Below are 12,652 nucleotides of genomic sequence, written 5' to 3'. Positions count from 1 at the left end.
CATTATGTATTCAGAGGTCGCCCACAGAAGAGCTGTAGCTACAAGGGAGTCCAGATTAAGGGCTCTCTGACTTTTCCCCAGGATTTCCCCTGCTCTGTTACGCCTAGAGGTCTGCTGTTGACTCATCTGCGTAGGTTAGAAGGTAGTTGTGCAAACAACATTTTTTCAGATTTTCTTCAAGCATGAGAAAGGTCAGTGAGATCAGATGATTAAAATGTTTTTTCGATTAGGAAAAAAAAAAGTCTGCTGTTAAGGCAACACCTTTCGGAAGCCCCCCTAAAACCAGGCAGGACCCTCTGAAACTTGCGCAGGGGTCAGCAAACTCTTTCTGCAATGGGCCCAACAGTAAGTGTTTTAGGCTTTGCAGGCCTCAGGTCTCTGTCCTAACGACTCAACTCTGTGGTGTGAAAGTGAATTTTATTTACTTCCAAATGTTATAAAAATAGTCTTCTTTTGACTTTTTAAATAAAATGTGACAATGGTTCTTACCTCATAGGCCATCTGGCCTGCTGGTTCTCTTTTGCCAACCCCTAACCTGGTGTTCCGTCACCGGCTCTCCACTCTTGGTGAAGGGAAGGAGGGAAGGAAAATATAATAGAACCGGAGGGGGGTTTTGGGCAGGAAAGCAAATTTCCCCTCTGCCCACATCATCCCTGTGCCCCGTCTTCCATGTCCTGTAGAACAAAAACACCCCAAGTAGATAAGGCCTACAGATGATCATGCAGAAATGTCATGGGTCTAGGAAGTATTTAAGTACCTAGAAAGTTTTTGGACATCTTGTACTGATGTGTCTTGTTTCTTAAATAACACCCCTGCCCCAAAGTGAATCTAATGGGGAAACTTGCATGTTAATAAGATAAAAGTGAAGCTTTATGTAAAGGGAGCCAGTGTTGGGGGTGAGGGAGAACCCCATGCCCTCACATCCCAACCTCACAGCGAGCCGGCTTCCTTAGGGGGTTCCATGGAGCACAATCGGATGACCACCATCCTAAGAAGAGGAGGCAAGTCCTAACACCGCTGCTGTTCCTTTTCCAAAGGCAGTCTTACATTCCTGGGATACATGCAGAAAGCTGGCCAGCATGCTGGATGCCAAGTGTGCCCTGGATCCCAGCCGGGCACATGCCAGGGCCTCCTCTACAGGGCAGACTCACACCCTGGGCAGAGTGTGACACACAGGAAGGGATTATTGTCAGGCAACATGTGGGTCCCAGCTTAGCAAAGCATCGAATGACAGTCAAAACACAGAGCCTGGTGAGAACAGGAGAGACTGAAGTTAAGGCAGGGAAAATGCTCTTCCATTCCACAGAAACCATGCACACTGATCTAGATCTGTTTGGTAATAAGCTCATCTTCCATATCACAGAAAATGCCTCTGTGATCACACATTCCCTTGTGGGTTTTCTTTGTTTGTTTTTGTTTTTTAATTTGGCCGCACCGCATGGCTTGTGGGATCTTAGGTCCCCAATCAGGGATCGAACACAGGCCCTCGGCAGTGAAAGCGTGGAGACCTAACCACTGGACCGCCAGGGAATTCCTCCCTTGTGTTTTTAAAATTAGAGATTCACTGTGGTTAGAAGGGAAACAGGTGTGCTCACACTCAGAAAACTGGGCTTTACCCTCTGGGTGTGTCGAGTCTGGTTGTAGCCTTGGGCCCGTCACCTCCTCCCTGACCCTCGGGCCTCTTGGGTACACAGCATTAGCTGCCCTGTGATGTCTTAGAAGGTTAAATAAGATGGTGTCAACAGGTGCCCAGCCAAGGATTTAGCGACCTTTCTATAAATATTTAAATTGAATCTGTATTTGGACACCAAGTGAAAATTGAAGAACAGAAAAGCAGTCCTTTTGGGGTGCTGTTGTTTTGTGTACTTTCAGAGGGTGCAGCAAAAGGAAGTTTACCAAAGGTATTAAATCCTAAAGTTTAATAACCTCCCCCCCGAAAGTTTTGTAACAAATAATCTATAAAACAAACAGATACAAAGCACAGGTGCAAAGATGTTTGCAAAAATATATGGCAATTATGATTAGAAAAAAATAGTTGGTAAACGTTACAGAAACCCTCCTTTCAGACACCTCAACAGATCCTTTCTAAGTCAGTTACTTGGTTTTCATATGATCTGGGAGAAGATTATATAATTTCAAAAGTGTCTGTAAACTACTCATTTGCATCTGATTTCTCAATGTCTAATTTGTTCATCAGCCAAAACTATATGTATAAAACCAGCTTTTTAATCAGCTCACAGGATGTGTAGAAGGAAATTAATCTTCCATTATATGAGAGAAGGATTCGTACATTCAGAATTATTATGCATTTTGCACTTGATACAAGGAGGAATGATTTACAGAATTGTGTTAGCTTGTGTCTCTCTAAACATCCACTTTAAAAACTGCTGCAAATCCAAGGTTGGTGTGCTGCATTTTCACACCCCCAGGAGCTGACGTGAACTCGGAACAGAGTTTTCATGGCACACGCAGAAGAGGGCTTGAGCAGGTTGCTAGGAGAATAAGGCATCTTTGCCTTTTGTCCTCATTTGGAAAAGAGAAAAAGAAACAGTGGCTGGCTCCATGGGGAAATTCTAGGGAAACAGTCCTTGTGTGGCTGTATTCCTATCAGGCAAGGGGAAGGGCATTTCCACTAAAGCAGTGGAATTTCTGTGCTGGAGCCGGCACCTCCCTCTGCTCTGGCTGCCTGAGGCTTAGCCATGCTGATACCCACCCTTTGTGGGCTCAGGAATTGGTAACTTTCACAGGGTCAGTTCCACTCCTGAGTTGGTTTTTAACAAGTAGTACAGGAAGTAACTGCACCCACGGGGGCCTCAGTTTTTTGTTTTTTGTTTTTTGTTTTTTTTTTTTTGCGGTACGTGGGCCTCTCACTGTTGTGGCCTCTCCCACTGCGGAGCACAGGCTCCGGACGCGCAGGCTCAGCGGCCATGGCTCACGAGCCCAGCCGCTCCGCGGCATGTGGGATCCTCCCGGACTGGGGCAGGAACCCGTGTCCCCTGCATCAGCAGGTGGACTCTCAACCGCTGCGCCACCAGGGAAGCCCGGGGCCTCAGTTTTTTCACTGGTACACGAAACGGACTCTGAGGTCTCTTCCGGAGTGTTGATTCTGTGACAACCTGAGACCAGATTTCTAACTACTTCTCTCCAGCACAAATCTTAGGAGCGGGAACCCTGGTCTGGAAGAAGACTGATCCTGGTAGAGTTGTTTCCCTCTGACAGCCATCAAAAGGACTTGCCCTGTCCAACAATCCCACATCTGGGTATATACCCCGAAGAATGGAAAGCAGGGTCTCCAAGAGATATTTGCACACCCATGTTCATAACAACACTATTCACAATAACCAAAAGATGGAAGCAACCCAAACGTCAGTCAGTGGATGAATGGATAAAGAAACATACACACATACACATATATACACACATACACACATACATGCATATCATTCTGCCTTAAAAAGGAAGGAAATTCTGACACATGTTGCAACATGGATAAGCTTTGAAAACATTATGCTAAGTGCAATAAGCCAGTCACAGAAAGATAAAGAACTGCACTATCCCACTTATAGGAGACACCTAGAATAGTCAGATTCACAGAGACAAAGGGTAGAATGGTAGTTGTCAGGGGCTGGGGGGAAGGGGGGAGGGGAAGTTGTTGTTTAATGGATATATTGTTTCAGTTTAGCAATTTGAAAAGAGTTCCGGAGAGTGAATACATAACAATGTGAATATACTTAGCACTACTGAATTGTGTACTTAAAATTGGTACCAAGGTACATTTTTATGTTATGTGTATTTTACCACAATGAAAAAAAAAAAAAAAAGACTTGCCTTAGGAGACCCCAAGCCTCTGCCTAGGCTGGGGACCTTGTCTTGCCCACTTTGTCCTGGCCTTAAACAGAGGGGTCTGTGAGCTTGGATGAGGAAGCATTTACATCTTTAATTCCACTAAGCTTTAATTAAAATGTGGTATTTCCTTCCACTATAGATATAAATAATAAATCACAGAAGTATCAGCAGTATCTGAGACTTTGTCACTGAGAGAAATCAGATTCTTTCCTATCACAAATGTTACAAATTCCTTAAAATATTGTTTAGGTTTATCAGCAGTTCAAAGTTCTATTAGTAGACTGGCTGCTACATCTTGTTAATTAATATATTAATAAAGAAGCACATATATGCCTATATCATAAACTGTTAACTACCTTGATAATTCTAATTCAGTATAACTGGTTTCCTTCAAAGTCCTATGTATTTTATTGAATGACTTTTAGAATATTAAATTAAATTTTAGATAAAAATGAGAAGAGCGCTCAGTGCTTTAATTTCCCACAGAGAGGCTGGGTTCTTTGTTTTTGTTTTTTTGGGAGGCTGGTCACTAAGCATGTGTTGATGTGGATATATCCGAGGGACAGCCCATGATACATTTCACTGAAATATGCAAAGCCCGTGTCTGTTTCCATCGTACTGTCAGCATCAGTGGAAGGCAGAATCAAGGCCCCCAAAGATGTCTGTGTCCTAACGCTGGAATCTGTGAAAACGCTACCTTACATGGCAAAAGGGATTTTGCAGATGTGATTAAAATAAAGATCTTGAGATGGAGAGATTGTCCTGGATCATCAGTGGACTCAAAGTAATCACAAGGTCCTTTAAAGAGGGAGGCAGGAGGGTGGGAGAGAAATTTGAAGATGCTATGATGCTGGCTTTGAAGATGGAAGAGGTGGCCATGCACCGAGGACTGTAGGCAGCCTCCAGATGCTAGAAAAGCCACGCAAACAGATTCTCCCCTGGAGCCTCCAAAAGGAGTGCAGGCCTATGGACACCTTGATTTTAGCCGCATGAGACCCATTTCAGGCTTCTGTCTTCCAGAACTGAGATAATAAATAGGTGTTGTTTTCAGCCAGTAAGTTTGTGGTAATTTGTTGCAGGAGCCATGGGAATCAGATACAACGTGGAAATTGCAAAAGAGTTATGCTTAGCAAAGACACCCAGAGAGAAGGCAGGGGTGGGGGTGGTGAGAGGTTTGCTTATATGTTTGTCCTTTGAGAAGTAGTACTTCCTTGCTGTCTTCACAAAAACAACAAAAGTTTCACAGAACAACTGTTACCTTTAGACAGCACTCACCCCCACTACCTATAATGCACTGATATTCTATTCTATTTGTTCTATTCTGTTCTATTCTATTCTATTTGTTGGTAAGATTGGTTTCGCAACCTCTTGAAGAATCATGACCCATAGAATGCATCTCTGAATAACAATTTCTCCTTAATTTAGGAAAATATGGTGATTGTGTGTGTGTGTGTGTGTGTGTCCCCAGACCTTTATCCAAAGGAGTAAAGTCAGTCTCATAAAGTGTCGTGGTTTGGGGCGAATTCCTTCCTGGTGATTCAGGACAACTGGGACTGTGAAGAGAGGAGCAACTGGCCTCCAGAGAAAGGGGGGTTCGAGGGGAAAGGTCAGGAGTGAGAGCTCCACATGGCAGAACCAAGACACTTTCCAGAAAAGTAGCATTCAGGGTTCAGCTTCAATTTGCTCCCATCTGCCCTGAACTCTGACTTACCCCGTCCCACTTTCTGTTGCTCCAAGCTTTCTAAGAGCCCTCAAGAACCGCACTCCCATTTTAGTGACAGTTGGAGAAATAAAACTTGGATTTCATACAGGAGACATTTTGCATTTTCAGTGGGATTTTGAAAATCTTGATAAAATCATATAGCATCCATTATTAATTTTAAGGATAGCCCAGAAACATGGAAATCTTTTTTTTAAAATAAATTTACTTATTTATTTTTGGCTACTTGGGTCTCCGTTGCTGCGCGCGGGCTTTCTCTAGTTGTGGTGAGCGGGGGCTACTCTTCCTTGCGGTGCGCGGGTTTCTCATTGTGGTGGCTTTTCTTGTTGTGGAGCACGGGCTCTAGGTGTGTGGGCTTCAGTAGTTGTAGCACGTGGGCTCAGTAGCTGTGGCTCGTGGGCTCTAGAGTGCAGGCTCAGTAGTTGTGGTGCTCGGGCTTAGTTGCTCCACGGCATGTGGGATTTTCCCAGACCAGGGCTCGAACCCGTGTCCCCTGCATTGGCAGGCGGATTCTTAACCACTGTGCCACCAGGGAAGTCCCATGAAAATCTTTTTTAAATCACCTTGAGCTAAATAGTACTTCTGCTCATTTTGTTTACTCTGCATATTAGGAAGATATTCTTTTAATCCTGCAAATAAGCACTGACTGACCTAAAAATGTAAGTGCAAAAGAAATGAAGCCTTTAAAGACTGTGTTCATCTGTGTTTCTGCTTTCCATCCCTTTTCCTCAGGAGCTGTGGGGGCCTACGGGGGGATTCTGAGCGTGTTAGTAGCAGGTGACTTATCAGGATACACAAATCTCATGAGTTTCAAAGGCTACCTGGTACTGAGGGGTATGAGTGTGGGTGGGTCCAAGGCTGATTCTGGGAACCCAACATTTCTTTTGAAAACCCTTCTAGTTACGCATAGGTAGGTTCAAATGCAACTACTATTACACTTGACAACCCCAAATAGTAAACAACAAGTGCCTACTGAACACTGGCAGCATCTGTTAATGTGTTATAGGCAGAATAATGTCCCCCCTCCACACCAGAATGATGTCTAGGTCCTAATGCCTGGAACCTGTGGATATGTTACCTTACATGGCAAAGGGGAATTAAGGTTGCAGCTGGAATTAAAGTTATTAATCATATGATCTTGAAATGGGGAAGTGAGCCTGGATTATCACGTGGGATCAATAGAATCACAAAGGTTCTGACAAGTGGGAGGAGGCAAAGGAGGGGGTCGGAGTGATGTGACATGAGAACAACTCAACTCACCTTTGCTGGCCATGAAATTGATGGAGGAGGGGGCCACAGGCCAGGGAGTGAAGGCAGCCTCAAGAAGCTGGAAAAGACAAGGAGACAGATGCTCTGCAGAGCTTACAGAAAGGACCGTGATGTTGATGCCTTGATTTTAGCCTGATGAGACCCGTGTCAGACTTCTGACCTATAGAACTACAGGATAACACATTTGTGTTGTTGATGGTAGCAGCAGAAACCCAATGACTCTGTTTCAGAAAGTGAGCCATGGGCACCCGATAAGGGCTGCCTGGAGAGGACAAGCAGAGCTGGTGTGGGAACTGGATTCTCTCTCAAGGGGGCCCTTATTCAGGGCAAATGTCAACAAATGATGAACCAAGAAACAAAAATGTCATATATTCTCACATACGAATCATGATTCTCTCATACATTTTCACAGGTTCAAGGATCCCCTCTCCATTAGTGTCTATTCCTGTAGAACAAGTCACTCTCAAATTTAGAGGCTTAAAACAACGAGAATCGTTTATTATCTCTCAGAGTTTCGATGAGTCCAGAATTCAGACAAGGCCCGGAGAGAACAGGTTGTCTCACGTTACCTTACATGGGCCTCAGCTGGAAGACTTGAAGCTTGGGAGCTGGAATCATCTGAAGGATCTTGTATTCACACGATCTTGTAGCCTCTCCATGTGGCTTGGGCTTCCTCACAACATGGTGGCCAAGGGCCAGTGAAAAGAGTGGAGGAGGAGTGAGAAAGATAAGACCAGTAGGAGGTATATTGCTTTATATGAACCATCCTCAGAAATCCTGCATCACTGCTTCTGCTGCACTCGATGGCTGGGAAAGTTACACGTACAGAAAAGGTGGAAGCTGTCCCTCTATTTCTTCCCCTAGAGAAGTGGAGTAAATCAGATCTGGATTATTTGCTTACTATGGCCTTGTGAACTTGGGAAAGTTGACTATAGCTCTGATAGCAATAATCATCCAATGTTTTAGGTGTTATAATCTATCTTTTACAGAAAAGTAAACTGAGGCTTATAGAACTCCTGTTCCATTGCTGGGATAATACCTGCAGTTGACAAAGCGTTTGCCCACATACCTTATTCAGATGTTCACAACTGCCCTGTGAGATGTCACTGCTTTCTTCCCTGGGCCAAACAACTGAATGAAGAACACAATTTCAGCTAAAGGGCTCGATTACATGGCCAAGGATGGCGTGTTCCACTGGACTAATAGCCAGCTCTGCACTACCTTCCAGCAGTCGGATTATACAGCCACACCTTGGCCACATAACTCTGCAGGGTCCTCTCATGGTGGGTGGGGTGTTCTTCCCTCCCCTGATTCTGGGCACAGTCCTGTGACCTGCTTTGGCCATGGGGATGTCAGCAAATGTGAAGAGTGCAGAGGTTTGAAATGAGCTTGCCCAATGGGGCTTGTTCTCCTGGACTTTCCCAATCACTAAGAGACGCACGTGGCTCCTGAAGTCTTGTGGTGCCAGGAGGGGAATGAGAGCTACATGGAGTAGAGAGGCGTGGCCCCCCAGAGCCCAATCTGGATCAGCCTAGAGCTCAAACTGCAAAAATGCCAACACACTTTGTGTGTGTTCTGGTCCTCACCCCAGAGTCATTTCCCCAGAGAGCAAAATGCAAGATAAGGCAATTTTATCTTGGCCCTTTCTGAATTACCCCTCTTCCTGGTCTCTGCTCTCCTCTCCTGCCCCATGTGGCCCCTCCCCACCTCCATCTGGAGCCCAAAGCCTTTGTGAGATGCTAGTTCCCCACAATGACCCTCTGCTCTCTTCAGATGACCCCACGAGATGAGGCAACCTCTGTCATATTACAGTCTACACACATGTCAAATAAAAATCTCAGAGCTTCCCAACCAAGCGTGCAAAGTAATCTAATGAAATCAATTCAAGCTCAGGTAAATAGGTAAAGCACATAGGAATCCAGAGACACAGAATGTTTTATAAATTTTCTAAATCACTTCTTAGAGATAATTTAGGTGGAAGAGCTATGTAGCTATGTGTAAGGGCACCTGTGCACGTTTGGGGGATGGGGAGCATTTTGATGTTTAAAGTTATGACAGTAAAGTTTTTCCTCTGGAGGACACAACTCACACTGCTTCATTTCAGGAGAACGTAAAGGTATATGGTTAGGCACTAGCAGAAATGCCCTAAATTTACGCATTTACTTAGACATGACCAGAATTATTCATCCAACTGTAACTCAGTCCCTGAATGTTTGAGTGTGTAAACCCTGTGTTCATATGTGTGTGTGTGTTGGGGAGGGGAGCTTCACGGCCACCTTCATTTATAACTATTCTCACTCTCTGTTCACAATCTCTGAGTTGGATTCAGAAACTGAACCCCAAAAGCAATGCCTCTTCCACCGATAGTCCCCTGGAATGGAGGCTCTCTAACGGCAGGCATCATCTTTTTCGTCTTTCTATTTCTAGAATGTAGCACCCTGTCTAGGACACAGTAGGTGATCAAAGAAGGTCTGTTGAATGAATAAATGAGACAATGAACAAATGAATGAACAGGATGGTTATCAGGCTTTTCCTTGATACTTCTGGTGACAGGAGAAATTCACTACTTTGAGAGCCAGCTTGCTCTCATAGTAGTTTTCACTCACAAATTAAAGTCCCTGGAAGGACTATCATATCAAAATTGGCCCGAATTCTTGGCTGTATTCATATAAGATGAATCTCCAGTAACCTCCTTGTAAATGCCACTGGGTCTCATGTCACTAGAAAAACTAACTTTCATTTCAATTCAGCTAATATTTATTGAACACCTACTATGTGCCTGGTATGATGGGAGGGGAGCCCTTACCTTAGGAGAGATATTTACTATTTTTCATCAGTTAACTTGTTGTATATTCATTGCCCCTACAGTGACCAAGGACTGTGCAGAAGAGAGATGGTCCTTGTCTTCATGGAAATTACAATTTAATGGGGGAAGCCATTAATTTGATAAGCATTTATTGGGCACCTACTATGTGTCAGGCACTTATAGGTGCTGGAGCTAGAACAAGGAATAAAGCAGACGGAAATCCTGGCCCTCATAGAGTTTATATTCTGGTTGGGACACAGAAAACACCCAAGATAACTAAGTAAAGTATGTACTGTATAAGATGGGGATGAGTGCTAAGAAAAAACTTAAGCAAGTATATTAACTTCCTATTGTTGTTGTAACAAATTAGCACAAACATAGTGGTGTAAACAACACAAATTTATTATCTTATAGTTCTGGAGGTCACAAATCAGAAATGAGTTGATAGGACTGGATTCCTTCTGGAACCTTTAGGAGAGAATCCATTTTCTTGCCTTTTCCAGCTTCTAAAGGCCACCTGTTCTCTTTGGCTCATGGTCCCATCCGTCTATCTTCAAAGCCAGCGGTGTAGCATCTTCCAACTTCTCTCTCTCCCTCTCATCCCTGCATCTATCCTCATAGCTCCTTCTCTGACTCTGACCCTGATGCCTCCCCTCTTATAAGACCCCTTGTGATTACATTGGACCCATCCAGAGAGTCCAGGATAATCTCATCTCAACAACATTGACTTCATTGCATCTGCAAAGCCCCTTTGCCATGTAAGATAATATAGTTATAGGTTTCAGGGATTAGGATGTGGGCATGTTTGGGGGCCGTGATTTCTCCTGCCACAGCAAGGAAGGAAGTGAAGTGTTGGTGAGGAGGGATGCCATTTTAGACAGGATGTCAGAAGAGGCCTCACGGAGAAGGTGGCTTTGGAGTAATGTGTGAAGGAAATGATGGAGCTGCTGAAATTGCTGGGGGAAGAGCATTCCTGACGGAGGAAACACCATGTGCAAATACATGAGTCGGGTGTGTGCCGGGTATATTTAAGGAACAGCAAGGAGGCCAGGCAGCGTGGCTAAAGAAGGGAGAATGGGGCAGAAAGACAGATGCTGTGGTGGGAGGTGTACCAAGGAGCTGGGGGAGATAACCCTCCCTAGGTCTCTTGCACTTCTGCATGTCTGAGTGAAGAGGCAGGGACTGCCTTTGTTCTTTAAAAAATTTTTTTTTGGCTGTGTTGGGTCTTCATTGCTGCTCACGGGCTTTCTCTAGTTGCAGCGAGCAGGGGCTACTCTTTGTTGCAGTGCACGGGCTTCTCATTGCGGTGGCTTCTCTTGTTGCGGAGCATGGGCTCTAGGCATGCGGGCTTCAGTAGTTGCAGTATGTGGGCTCAGTAGTCGCGGCACGCAGGCCCTAGAGTGCACGGGCTTCAGTAGTTGTGGCACACGGGCTCAGTAGTTGTGGCTTTGACCGCCTTTCTTCTGAACTTTCTTTTCAAGAACTTTTGTAGAGCCATCAGCCTTGGAAGATGAAGATAGGGTTTCCTGTCACAGTTATAGGGCAGAATGCTTACTGCCCATATAAAAGATTGGGGTTCTCTAAGCTCAGGGTTCCTCTCCTATAGGTCAGTCCACTATATGTGCATCTTGACCTCTTGGCCCTCTGGGAACTGGGGCTCCTTTAACTACCAGCTACTATTGCTATGAATAATAAAGTCCTTTGTTTCTGACCCAGGAGTCTCGTGTCTTTGGGAGGCTACCTTGTTAGTTTACAAGTAGGGGGAACCATCACACCCCGCACAGCTCTTGATAGGCTCTAGTATGGCTTTAGAGACCACAGTAAAGAGCTGGATTTTACTCTGAATGGGACAGGAGTCATGGGAGGGTTTTGAGCAGAGGCTTAACATGACCTAACTTGGGTTTTATAAGGGTCACCAGGGCTGCCTTCCTGAGAACAGACTGTAAGGGCACAAGATAAGAAGCAAGGAGATCAATTGCTAGATCAGTTTCCTAGCAATAACCCAGAGGCAAGATGATCACGAATTTAGCAGGTTGGTGGCAGTGAGGTGGTGAGAAGCTGGGAGATTCTGGATCTTGGGGAGGTAGAGGTGACACTGTCTGGGGTACGGGGGAGAGAGGCATCAAGGATGGCTGTTGACCTGAGCAAAGGGAGGCCTGAAGTTGCCCGTAACTGGAACAGAGAAGATTTCAGGAGGAGCAGAAGGAGGGCATAACAAGAGTTCAGTTTGAGACGTTAGATTTCAGTTGTCAGCGGGCATCCAAGAGATGCTGAGGAAGTGGTTGGATATGAATTTGCGATTTAGGGTTGGGGTCTGGGCTAGAGATATGAATTTGAGGTTCATTCACCTGTATATGATATTCACACCCAAAAGACAGAGATTCCCTGCTTATAGAAAAGAGACCCGGAGATGAGCCCCAGCGGCTCTCCATATTTAAAGGTTAAAGGAGTAAGAGGGGATCACAAACGGGACTGAGAAGCCGGGAAGGTAGTGGGAAAGCCTGGAGATCATGTTATCCCAGCAGCCAGGAGAAGGGTTCAAGGAGGGGAGCGACCAAGGACTGCTGAGACGTTAAGTAAGATGAGGGCACATTGTCGGCATCTCAGTTACTCCACTTAGGTAGGATGAGAGCAAAGCCAGAGGCATATCACAGAGGAGCCTCGAACTCTACCTCAGGCATCAGGGACCCTGCTGGGATTGGGGATAGGGAGGAAGGCATGAGCAAGGGCTCCGAGTGCTGAGGTGGTGGGCACATTTGTCTGGGGGAACTGTGAGCCCAAAGAGTGTAAGCCAAGGAGGCTGGATACCAGGGTGAGTAAGCCACACGCAGGCTGCACATGAACCAGGTGAAGGCTCAGCTGGCTTTGATCAGGGATGCCAGGGCAGCGGACCCGCGTTTCCAAAAGGTCACTTGGATGGCCGGGGGCAGGGACCAGGCCAGTGCGCACAAACTTGGCGCCGGTGCTCAGCACATCTGCAACTATCCGGTTTGCCTCGAACCTGCGGGATT

The sequence above is a fragment of the Mesoplodon mirus genome (assembly GCF_964341445.2).
Source record: "Mesoplodon mirus genome assembly, chromosome: 8".
Taxonomy (NCBI): Eukaryota; Metazoa; Chordata; class Mammalia; order Artiodactyla; family Ziphiidae; genus Mesoplodon; species Mesoplodon mirus.
This window is presented reverse-complemented; position numbering follows the sequence as displayed.